Source organism: Lepidochelys kempii, chromosome 6 (assembly GCF_965140265.1).
Source record: "Lepidochelys kempii isolate rLepKem1 chromosome 6, rLepKem1.hap2, whole genome shotgun sequence".
NCBI classification, from domain to species: Eukaryota; Metazoa; Chordata; order Testudines; family Cheloniidae; genus Lepidochelys; species Lepidochelys kempii.
This window is the reverse complement of record NC_133261.1, coordinates 29,715,969-29,728,862: the sequence shown is the minus strand read 5'-3', so window position 1 is coordinate 29,728,862 and position 12,894 is coordinate 29,715,969.

Sequence of the window (12,894 nt, the reverse complement as noted above, 5' to 3'; positions counted from 1 at the left end):
CTCTGCTCTGCACATTGCCCCAGCAACTCCCATTGGCTGGGAACCAAAGCCAATGGGAGCTGCAGGGGCGGTGCCTGCGGATGGGGCAGCGTGCAGAGCCGCTGGGCTGCACCTCACATAGGAGCCGGAGAAAAGGTAAGCACTGCCCGGAGCCTTCAGCCCCCTGCCCCAACCGTGATCCCCCTCCCGCTCTCTGAACCCAGCCCAGAACACCCTCCTGCACCCCAAACCCCTCAGCCCCACCCCATGCACCCTGAACTCAGTTCTGGCCCCAGCCTCGCACCCTTAACCAGAGCCCTCACCCCCTCCTGCACCCCAACCCCAATTCTGTGAGCATTCATGGCCCACCGTACAATTTCTATTCCCAGATGTGGCCCTTGGGCCAAAATGTTTGCCCACCTGTGATATATAGGATGCACACCCTGCAAGCCGCCAACTGCATAGCAGAAATCCTGTCTGGACAATGGTGAACTCTACCCAGTTAATCCCATTAGCTCACTGTAAAGACAGGAGAGAGTCTCTGCCGTTATCAAGAACTGCCACATAATCATCAGGCTGGAGGAATGGCTAGATGCCTTTAGGCTCCCTCATCATCTTGGGAGCCAGCTTAATAGATTCAGGTGTGGTGTGGTTCCCTGCACCAAAACTGACCATGCCTGGGACATCCAGGACAGGGCAGGCCACTGTGCATCTGTGGAGGATTCTGCACACAAGCTGGATGGTTGTTCCCTTTGTGTTGGGCTCCTCAGAGATCTTTCCCAAGCTGAATGCTGACTCAGAGACTATTGACTGGCTCAAGACCATTTAGCTGTGTTTAAAAAAACAAAAAAACAACCTTGCCTTGGTTGTCTTGCCCACATGCGATTAAGTTTTTTGTTACTTTGGCTGGTAAGAAACAGATAACCAAGCAAGTACTATTTATCTATCAAAGAAGATACAAGTATTGTGGGTTTGAGCATTCCAGTTTGATTTTTAAATGTATGCTTAGGCCCCATGCTCTTGAGAAGTATCCAGTGAAGCCCTCAGTGTTACCAAGTTTGTGCACTCCTCAGATAACCACTGGAGAAGGGGTCATTCTGGAAGTCGTAGGGCTCACCATGTGAAATTTATTAAAGGGGAACAACGAAGGGCAGCTCTCAGGAGTTGTTAACTTTCTGCTCCAGGGAATAATCCAGAATATACACTCTGCACTCACACCTATCTTTCATCAGCACTGCAGCCAGGAGTCTGATTATGGGGACAAAGTACATTCCCTCTCTCCATGATTCTGTAGGGTATAAAATAGGAATATTGCAAACCTTACAGAAGTTACTAAATTAAACTGGTGTGGGGTATGTGGAATTCACTAGGTAGAAGTCCTGACTGCAGCAGTAGATGCACCCCAGCCCTGGAATCTCTCTGCTGCTTATGAAACTTGTATCCAGAGACCTTGCAGATTTTATAAACGTCACTAAAGAATCTGTGGAATAATCAGAGGTTCAAATATTCATAGTGAAATTCTCCAGATTAACAATCCAACTTTCCCACTCCATCCTCCCGCCAAAGTATTCAAGGCTGTAGTAGTCATTGAGGCCAAATGAATAAAACCGTATTTGGAGTTTTTAGACCAAGCTGTATTTCATGTTAAAAAGAGAAGACTTTTCATAGACTTCAGACTTGCATATCTCAAAAATGTCTTGACCAAATTAACATCAAACTGTCCAGGAAGTATTATCCTCTATCTAGAGCCCACATGATCAACATTTCAGATTAAAAGGGGTTTGGGTTATTTGGTTTTTGTAGAATTTACAGGGTGATCTCAGAGTTGTAACTACAATGGAACACAAACATCCCCCAAACAAACAAAAACAAACACTACCAGAAAATACACTGCTGCATACACATCTCCCCCTGGGGACAGGGAAAGAGAACAAACAATTAACGATAGATGCTAGTCATGTCCCTTAATGCAATATTGGAAGATACTCAGATATGTTGCTACCAAGAATGTGGAATAAGAACCTATCCAGAATAGAATAATGATTGTAGTATTAAAGCACTCAGAAGAGCAACAGTCTCAAATCTTTTCCCACTGTGTGTTTTCCCCTATAATAATATTAACTGTAGAGATGCTAACATGGATCCATAATATCATCCTAATCCATCTATTCCTCCCTGTCACCACTGTTAAATGAATCCAAAGGCCGGTCAAGTCTTGCATTGACTATTGCTACTTTGTCCGTTCCGGTGCCAGAGCGTATCCTAAATTCTATTCCGAACCTCATCATCTGCTTCAACCATATTACTTTTTCCTTGTATCTCTTCACTATTATTCTCCTCTTACTGCTTTAAATTCAAGTCCCTTACATTCAAGATCCTGCAAAAATGCAGGCCATTTTACCTGACATAGCTACCAATTTCTTCCTCCTCTCCTTCATGCTTATCGTTCCATTCATCTCTTTCTCAAGCCACACCTCCCATGTTGCTATGCTTTGAACAGGCTCCCACTTCCTTATTTGCTAAGCAACCTCTCATTTCTTGTTCATATCTTTACATAAAACCTACTTTCTTCTTCCAGGAACCCTTTCTAGTGGTAAAGTGTTTTGTTCTGCCTGTGTTAGAGTAAGCTTTTGGAGGAAAGGACAGTGATATTGTCTTTAGAGCACTGTATAACAGCCCTACGTAAAAAGAAAAGGAGTACTTGTGGCACCTTAGAGACTAACCAATTTATTTGAGCATGAGCTTTCGTGAGCTACAGCTTATTTCATCGGATGCATACCGTGGAAACTGCAGTAGACATTATATACACACAGAGACCATGAAACAATACCCCCTCCCACCCCACTGCCCTGCTGGTAATAGCTTATCTAAAGTGATCATCAAGTTGGGCCATTTCCAGCACAAATCCAGGTTTTCTCACCCTCCGCCCCCCCCCCCCCCAACTCACTCTCCTGCTGGTAATAGCTTATCTAAAGTGATCATTAAGTTGGGCCATTTCCAGCACAAATCCAGGTTTTCTCACCCCCCCCCCCCCCGCTCCCCCTACAAACTCACTCTCCTGCTGGTAATAGCCCATCCAAAGTGACCACTCTCTTCACAATGACAGGTTTCAGAGGAACAGCCGTGTTAGTCTGTATTCGCAAAAAGAAAAGGAGTACTTGTGGCACCTTAGAGACTAACCAATTTATTTGAGCATGAGCTTTCGTGAGCTACAGCTCACTTCATCAGATGTTTACCGTGGAAACTGCAGCAGACTTTATATACACACAGAAATCATGAAACAATACCTCCTCCCACCCCACTGTCCTGCTGGTAATAGCTTATCTAAAGTGATCAACAGGTGGGCCATTTCCAGCACAAATCCAGGTTTTCTCACCCTCCACCCCCCCCACACAAATTCACTCTCCTGCTGGTGCTAGCCCATCCAAAGTGACAACTCTTAACATAATCAAGTCGGGCTATTTCCTGCATAGATCAAGGTTTTCTCACATCCCCCCCGCCCCCATACACACACAAACTCACTCTCCTGCTGGTAATAGCTCATCTAAACTGACCATTCTCCAGGTTTAAATCCAAGTTAAACCAGAGCATCGGGGAGGGGGGGTAGGAAAAAACAAGAGGAAACAGGCTACCTTGCATAAGCAGGACAGTGGGGTGGGAGGAGGTATTGTTTCATGATTTCTGTGTGTATATAAAGTCTGCTGCAGTTTCCACGGTAAACATCTGATGAAGTGAGCTGTAGCTCACGAAAGCTCATGCTCAAATAAATTGGTTAGTCTCTAAGGTGCCACAAGTACTCCTTTTCTTTTTGATAATCAAGGTGGGCCATTTCCAGCATAAATCCAGGTTTTCTCACCCCCCCACCCCCATACACACACAAACTCACTCTCCTGCTGGTAATAGCTCATCCAAAGTGACCACTCTCCCTACAATGTGCATGGTAATCAAGGTGGGTCATTTCCAGCACAGATCCAGGCTTTCTCACCCCCCCCCCCCCGGGAACACACACACACACACAAACTCACTCTCCTGCTGGCAATAGCCCTACGTAAGTTACAATAATGCCCTTTTGGCATCCCTACTACCATCAGTAGAAAACGTATCATTCCTAGCAGGTGCAGAATCTGCATCTCTCACAATGAGTAAGCACAGGCATTTGTTAGCCGGGTCAAATGCTTTAGGGACTAGTCAGAGATTAGTAGAAGAGGAATATATCTTAAAATAACTTGAGGGAGTTCTTGATATGAATAGCCTAGGGCAGAATCAAATAATTTAGATGTCTCAGGACGCAATCAGGATGAAGATCTCTCTCTCTTTTTGGATTTTTTTTTTTTTTTTTTTGCAAAATGTTTCTTCTGATGCCTTCCTGTTTAGTGATAAAACTAATTTCTGGATCAGAGTTGCTGTACCCCTGCACCTGAAACTGAACTCTATTTCCTTCTTATTGCTGTCTGAGCTGTTACCAAGAGTGCTACTTATCAGACTGTTTTATCTCTAAGTAATGCTCTTTTTAATGCTGACAGAAGCCATTTCATAGAATCATAAAAACATAGATGGATTGAATGTATTGGATCTTTTAGTTCATCTCCTGCCAATGCATTTTGCCAACTGGATAGAAGTTCAAGGTCCACCGTGTTTGCAACCAAAATAAATCCAGTTATCAGGAATTTGAAGGAATGTAAATATAAAGATCTCTGAATAGGCATTTCCCACCTCCCCATTTATTTTCTACAGTTGCCACTTTTCTGTGTTGTAGACTATCTTGGAGGCAGGACTATAGGCCTGATTCAATGGAAAGACTCTCACTGACTTTAAGCTCCTAGTGAAACTCTCCCTAATAGCCTGCATAATAGACTCCTTGCAATTTCCAGCAAAGAATATGTTGCATAGGAAGCACTTTGTATACATAACCCAGATACCATAGATAGGTGTTAGGGGGCCCACAGATCATGTAAGCTACAGAGAACCCATGTTTGGACACCTGCTGGCTGATAACAGATGCATCCAAGAATAGCAAATGCTTATTTCTAAGCATACACTGCTGTTTCCTATGCTGAAAATCAAAGAGCAAACTTGAGGAAGATCATCAGTCCTCAGGATGAAAGAATGTTCTACCCCAAAAGACAGGCCCTGACAAAATTAATACTTCTTTTGCTGCTCTTCTGCTTTCCAGTCCTTAGACATGCTGTTAGACCAGGGGTCTCAAACACGCAGCCCGCCATAGACACCGACTCCATGGGTGCTCTGGTGCTGGAGCACCCACGGGGAAAAATTAGTGGGTGCTCTGCACCCACCAGCAGCCAAGCTCCCCTCCTCCCCCCCTTGCCCCCCCCCAGCATGCTGCGTCCTGCTCCTCCGTGTACCTCCCAGCACTTGGCAGCACTTAGGACTTTCCAGGAGGGAGGGGGGAGGAGCAGGGATGCGGCGCGCTCAGGGTAGGAGGCGGAGAAGAGGCGGGGCCGGGGTGGGGAGTTGGGGAAGGGATTGGAATAGGGGCAGGGAGGGGGCGGAGTTGGGGCAGGGAGTTTGGGAAAGGGGTTGGAAGGGGTGGGAAGAGGCAGGGCAGGGGTGGCGCCTCATGAAGGGGTGGAGTGGGGGTTTAGCTGTCTGTTACCAACCAATTTTGAAGTTCTCAGCTTCTTTGACTTGACAATTGGTGTACAACTACAGAAAGGTGTGTATCTGTGCTGTGCCAAGAGTACTAGACCATTGTGATATCAGAGAACTCAACCAATCACCACCCTGACTCAGTAGCTAATTTGCATGCTACAGTTTCATTGGTTGTATGAGGGAGACTTCACAGATGGTGGATTACTTGGCCCAACTGCCACACCCTTGTGCCTAGCTGCCACCTCACATATCAGTGCAACCACCTACACAACACAACCAGCAAGTCCAAATACAGATAGCCCCTCACCCCAGCACACACCCCTTCTTTGCCACCAACACAAACCGACCAAAATCTCCCAGCACAACACAACCCAGGCACTAATCAACACAGCTTTCCATCACAACGCACATTTGCTCACCTTCACTCATACTTACCATAAACTTGAGTGGCTAAGTGGCAAGTCCTTTGCTAGTAAGCACATATTGGGCTACTGTGACAACGCAATAGAAGTAAGTAGAAAACTCACTGTAAGATGCGATACCATTTAAAGGTGTAGAAAAAAGGTATAGATTATATGAGAAACAGTACATGACCCTGTCATTAAAAGATTACATAACACAGTCTCAAAGGGGCAGAGAAAAAGTGGTGTGTGCAACCCTAATTTTGGCACGTGTGCTTAACTGTGCAGTCTTAACATTCGCTTTGTGTAGTTTTTTTGTTCGGGATGTGGTACAATTTGCAAGCAACACTGAGATTGGTTTCGTATCAGGATATCAAACCTAATATCGATGCTCTGGTTGATGCAAAACGCTGCCAGCTAAGTGGCCAAAAATGAAATGACTGTCAAAATTAGCACCGACTTTTCACATTACAGTTTTTAAGAAGTTAATACGTTGACTTTTAATAGCATACTATATTCCTTTTTCATTTTTGACTATACTTTTGTATCGTTGTGTGAAAAGATGTCAGTGATGCGGCCCTCAGGCCACTGTACTAATCCTCATGTGGCCCTCGTGGTGATTTGAGTTTGAGATCCCTGTGCTATACTAAGCCTTTCAGTTACATCCGACTGTGTAATGAAAACAAAGCACAGAATAACAGATACTAGGCCACATTTAAAAAAGACTTGCAGTTTAGGAAGTTCTTTCCTTTTGCGTTCATGGTACCAGAGCATATAATGGGTTTTTAAACAAATATACAATATTATTGGGGTTACAAATATGTAAATAAAAATGAATGGACTCCTTTCCAAGTATTGATCTGCCTCTTTTGTTCTAAGCCTTTGATTGATAGTACACCACCATGGATCTTTTAGCTATTAGAGGAGCATGCCTTTTAGAAAGCCAGTCCCTTGAATCTGAGCACAAAGTACAGACTAAAAGCCAGTTTGGGGAATTTGCCTGGAATCCTGCAATATAAATGCCAACAAATTCCATTCCCTGTTTGATGGCATATACAGCCCCCATTATCTACTAGTAAACAGCAAGATGGATCAGAGTGCAACAATGAATCAAACTAAGGGTATGTCTATACTACCCACCAGATTGGAGAGCAGTGATCTATCCAGCAATGATCGATTTATCGTGTCTAGTCTAGACATGATAAATCGACCCCTGAGCGCTCTCCTGTCGACTCCTGTGCTCCACCGCCACGAGAGGCACAGGCGGAGTCAACGGGGGAGCGGCAGTAGTCAACTCACCATGGTGAAGACCCCACAGTTAGTTGATCAAAGTACATCAACTTCAGCTACGTTATTCACATAGCAGAAGTTGCTTAACTTAGATCGATCCCCTCCCGTAGTGTAGACCAGGGCTAAGTAATTTCATAGTAACACATTTCTACAGGGAACAGAATCTCCTTGCAAATCAGACATTTTGGCATGGCAGTTGGGAAGGGCAGTAGCCAAGATCAAAGGAAATGAGGAAAAAAGACCAATTTAGTTTGACAGCATATACAAAATGAGCTATCACAGCTGTTATTTTGCTGATGTCATTCTGTTTTCATGATCTTTGGGCAATTGTTATGTAATGAATGATGTCACAATTTACTTCAGTGCAAAGTCCACAACTGTACAGCCCCCAAGTAAAACTCAACATGCTGGACTGCATAAAGTCAGTTCTCTGAGAACTGGCATTTCAGCTTCAACCACTTGGCACATAACGCTTGTCTGGCAAAAGCAGTGCATTTTTAGTAGGGAACCCCTGTGAGAAATTGTACAATGATTGTAGTTTTCTGGATGGTTTTTGTTTTGGGAACATCACTGAAGGAGAAGTTGCACCTGGCATCAGGTTGGGTGAGTATAAAACCAAGTGTGAACCCATAGTGAAATGTTCGCCATCCATACTAAAACAGATCACAGTGGTGCTAACAGCATTCCATATTTTCAGATAGTAAGCATTTCTGGCCCATTTCACTAGATGACAATTCAAACCCTGGTTTTGGCAGACCAGGAAGCAGATCTCTTCAGCTAGTATAAATTTTCATAGTTCCATGGAGCAATGATAACTTACACCTGCTGAAGATCTGCTTCCTGGTTCCTCCAATTTTCTCTGTGAATCAATGGCCAAGATCAGATGGAAAGGAGAAGTAATAATCCATTCTTGAATGTGGAGCTTATTCTTGAATAGGACCCAGCAGCTTTGAACATCTGCCCCTCGTACATAATGCAGCAATGAATTAAAGGAGTTACTTGTCCATAGTAGTTGGTATTTCTGGCATGTCAGGGGAATTAATGTAACAGTTTGATTAGTTTCTCTCTAACATGGGTTTGAAGAATGGTGGCATTTGGCTAGCCCCCAAGTCTTTGTTGGGGAGTTGCTTCAGAAGCATAGTGTGGTTCAGAGAGCCTCAGATAGCTTTTACTCAGTGACTAATATCAGCAGATATGTAGCAGTTGGTGAGTAGGGCAGATCAGAGCAGCCTGCAGCCATCTCTCTCTCTCAAGTACTGTTCTGATGACCATGAGGCCTTTGTGACATTGATGTTAGATTGCATCAAAGCATTCCATTGTGGGGGCAACAAAAAAAAACTAGTGCAGAATAGCAGCTTGATTGTGATCGTCAGTGGCTGATGGCATTCTGTCTGTGTTAGTTTCACTGTTTGTCTACGTGGACACTTACTGAGTTTAGGATTCTGGTTTTAATGTTTAAGGCATTTAGCAGCTCGACTCCCAGCTATTTTAGTTTCCAGCTCTCTCAATTCCACACCACTCTCTAAGGTCCAAGAGCTGAAGCACAGCTGCATTTAAAAAACAGGTACTATCTGTACCTTTGTCCCAATAGCTAGTGTTATGGAATGCCTCATTTTTGACTTGAGGACTACGAAATTAGTTTCTTTAAAGGAAGGTTTCAAAACCTTTTGTTTCAGAAGGACCCTTAGCTCAGAGCAATAGCATATTGACTTTATTGTTTCCTACTGATTGTTTTAATCTTGTACAATTTAAATAATGTAATCTTTGCTTCACAATAAAAGTGGCCAGGAAGCTTTGGTAGATATAAATACCCTTATTACTGTGTTAGCAGGCTTTGAAATACCCATTTTTGAGTTTATATGCATAGGCTTCCAGGACATTCTGAACTTAAGTGATCACAGAGAAGCGTAGTAATACTATAGATTACTATTTGCACAGTTTATTTCCTGAAAAGGCAGCATATGAATGAAAGGAAAGATCCTGTTCTGGATAAGGCTGCTAGACTATCATTGAATAAATCTGTATTGAAACTTCAATTTGTATTGACTTTGAAGTCCAGCCAAACCTCCCTTGAACTTTGGGGGATGTTCAAAACCGACCTGAGCTTCTTAGCTCAAGACTTTATCTAGATATCATTGATAAGCAGTATCCTAATACTTACTCAACAGGTCATAATCCCATCTAAACTCTTTTATCCACTCCTCAATATAGATTATCTTGCAAGCAGACTAACATTGTTCTTCAAATATGACATGAGGATCCTCATCTTTTCTACTACAGTCAAAATACTTGGTTGATGATTCATTTATTTGTATTTCTCACATCATCTCATCAGCTAGCTATCATTGCTAATAGCCCCTTTCTGGCAATTAGAGCAGATGCAGATTTAGAGAGAGGAGCTCCTTTGGAGCAAATGCCAGAAACATTTTGCTTTCTGAAATAACCATTTTAGGGAGAGGGCAAATTAAAATTATAGGCTTGACCCTCAACCCATATAAATATGTGCAGCACTGTTGAAATCAACAGAGCAATGCCAATTTGCCCCATCTGAGGATGTGGCTGTTCCTTTGTGGCAAAAATTTTCATTTGCATTCTATAGTCTCTGAAGCTGGTTCCAGATTAGTTTTATGGATCCAGCGTTCCCCCTGTATTAAGCAAAATAACTCCTTGTACAGTGGTTTTCAACCTGGGATCTGCAGACTCTTGGGGGTCCATGAAAGCTTGTCATTACCATAGAACAGTTTTCAACCTGTGGTCCACCGACCCCTGGGGAATCTGCAGACTATGTATGTCTAAGATTTTCAAAGGGATCCGCACCGCCATCTGAGATTTTTTAGTGGTCCATCAATGTAAAAAGGTTGAAAACCACTGTCCTAATAGAATATATGACTTAATTTCTGAGGGCATTCACTGTTTTGTATGTGTTTGTTTATAGATTGGCTGCAAAAAGAAAAATGATTCACACAAGAAGTAATGGATGCAGTCCTGCAACTGACACAACTACATGCAAAGTTATTATTGGTATCAAGAGTGACAAGGGTGTTCCATTACAAATGCAGCACTGCAGCTAAACACACACCAATGTACAACACCTGTTGGTGGTTTAAAGAAAAACTATCCATGCCATGTCCAGTGACTAGCACCTAACAGTCCTCAACATTGTCAAATATATTGTTCATGTTGTTGGTTTCACATAAAGCAATTGAATGCCACAGTGTCATCATTTATGTAAAAGTTGCTCAGGTCCTTAGATTTATACCCCAGCACTCCTTGACCCACAGAGCCTGGGAGATTTGGGCCTCCATACTAACTGGGCATATTCAGAGGGTATAGCCAACTGTAACCTGCTATAAAAAGGAGAGTGGAAAAGATTTCTCTCTCATATCCAATTTCTGGGGGAATATTTAGCTTTGTATTTGTACGAGCTATGATAGCAAGTGAAAGTTCATATATGGTTTGTAAATGTAGCAAATAGAATGGGGTCGGGAAAACTTACTCTGCAGGATAGAATCCTAAGCTACCAAACACACTGGTCCCAGTCCAGCAAAGCATTTAAGCAGGAGTAGTCCTGATGAAGTTAACAGAACTATTTGTGCTTAAATGCTATGCTGAATAGAGGCCAGAGTTTTCAGCACTTTGAGGGTACAAGTTCCTGATGAACAAACTGCAGGAGACTCCAAAACTTAGAAAATGTTTCAGACACTTGGGGATTCTTTTAAATATGCATGACTGATATTTACTGGGAAGGCATCCCAGGCCTTCAACTCCTTTTGGCCTTTTTTTTTTTTAATTGCAACTACCTTTTCAACAAATGCGAGTCCCAGCCTGTGCAGAACACCATTGCATGCACAAAAGTGAGACTGGAAGGTACATAAGAATATTGTAAGACGAAATTTAGTAGATTAGTAATTTTGTGAGGGTGATTTTTTTTGGAAGCATTACAGCCCAGTTCCTAGTGAACATTTGTTAAAGCTGGGTGTTATAAGTCTTGATGCAATAACCTCGGTCTGCTTTTGATGATACTCTGCAGTCTGCACAGATTCAGGACAACTGAAGATCAGGTTTGAATTTTAACCAGTTCTTTGTAGTTCAGAAGTGTATTCTGTGAAAGAAATATGTCCTGGATCAGGTACTGGTAGAGGTACTTTCTTTGCGGCCTCATACAAAAGTGTAAGGCATCCTATTACATGGAACATGAGCTACAATTTCTCAGACACCTAGGAAGCAGCAAATCAGGCTGAAGAAACTGCCTACAACTCTAGAACACATTATCTTCAGCAACTAGCAGTCTTGAAACTCATTCAGTTTAACTACATACTGTGAAAAAAGAAGAAAAGGTGAAATCTTCACCATATATTAATTTTGTTCTCACAATATTAATCTCAATCCTCTACTGAAATCTGCATATCCAAAACCTCTAGCCATGTTAATCCATGTTAATGCATGAAATTTGTGCTTGTGAAAGGTGTCTGATTGACAGCCTCAGAAAATGAAGTCCTGGGGATAAATGAAGACCAGGTTCATACAGGCAGAAGCAGCACCGACTTCTCCAAAGAAGGGATAGGTCAGTCTCTGTGCCCATCCTGTCCTTGACCTCTCTGTCCTAGGCATTCAGCAAGGTGGCAACTGATGTTGTTTAGTTATAGTGCAGGTCACAAAAAACACATTTTACCGCCTCAGAGCCATCATTCAAAAACTACTTTTGCTCCTACCAACCAAGGCTGGATTTAAACCAACAATCTCAAGATGATGCTGTGTGTCCCAGTGCCAGTCCCATGACACACCGAGTCCCTTCCATAAAATGTAAAAATAAAACCTACCCCGTCAAGACTCAATGTGCTGAATGCACCAACTAAATAGGTTAAGTTATCCCCCATGGACACTACACTGCTGACATCACATCATGGAATCCCAGCTGGTGCATAAAGATAGGAAATAGGAATTAGGTAAGTAAACATTTTCTGCAAAGATGCTTTATTCTATACAGTTTCCTATTCTTTTTTTTTTTTAAATTACAAACCACACATTCCTGCACTTACCAAACCCCTCAATTAGCTAATTTCATGCCCTAACAGGTTGTGATGACAGCAGCATAGTGCATGCTGAGATATCAGTTGAAATGCAAACCAGCTCTTATTCTGCTTACTCTGAACATTCAGCACATGCTTCTGACCTTGGCAGGCTTCCAATACCACATTTAAAAAGTCTGGTAACATAGGAGTGCTGGAAAAGACTGCTTTTTATTACCTGGCCTCAGCCATATAGACTCATAGACTTTAAGGTCAGAAAGGACCATCATGATCATTTAATCCAAACCTCACCACTCCTGTAATAGACCCCTAATCTCTGTCTGAGTTACTGAAGTCCTCAAATCATGGTTTAAAGACTTCAAGGTGCAGAAAATTCACCATTTATACTAGTTTAAACCTGCAAGTGACTCGTGCCCCATGCTGCAGAGGAAGGTGAAAAACCCACAGGGTCTCTGCCAATCTGACCTGAGGGAAAATTCCTTCCCGACCTCGAATATGGCTACCAGTTAGCCCCTGAGCATGTGAGTAAGACCCCCCAGGCATAACTCAAGCAATTCAAGAGACCCAGTGTACACAGGATTCTA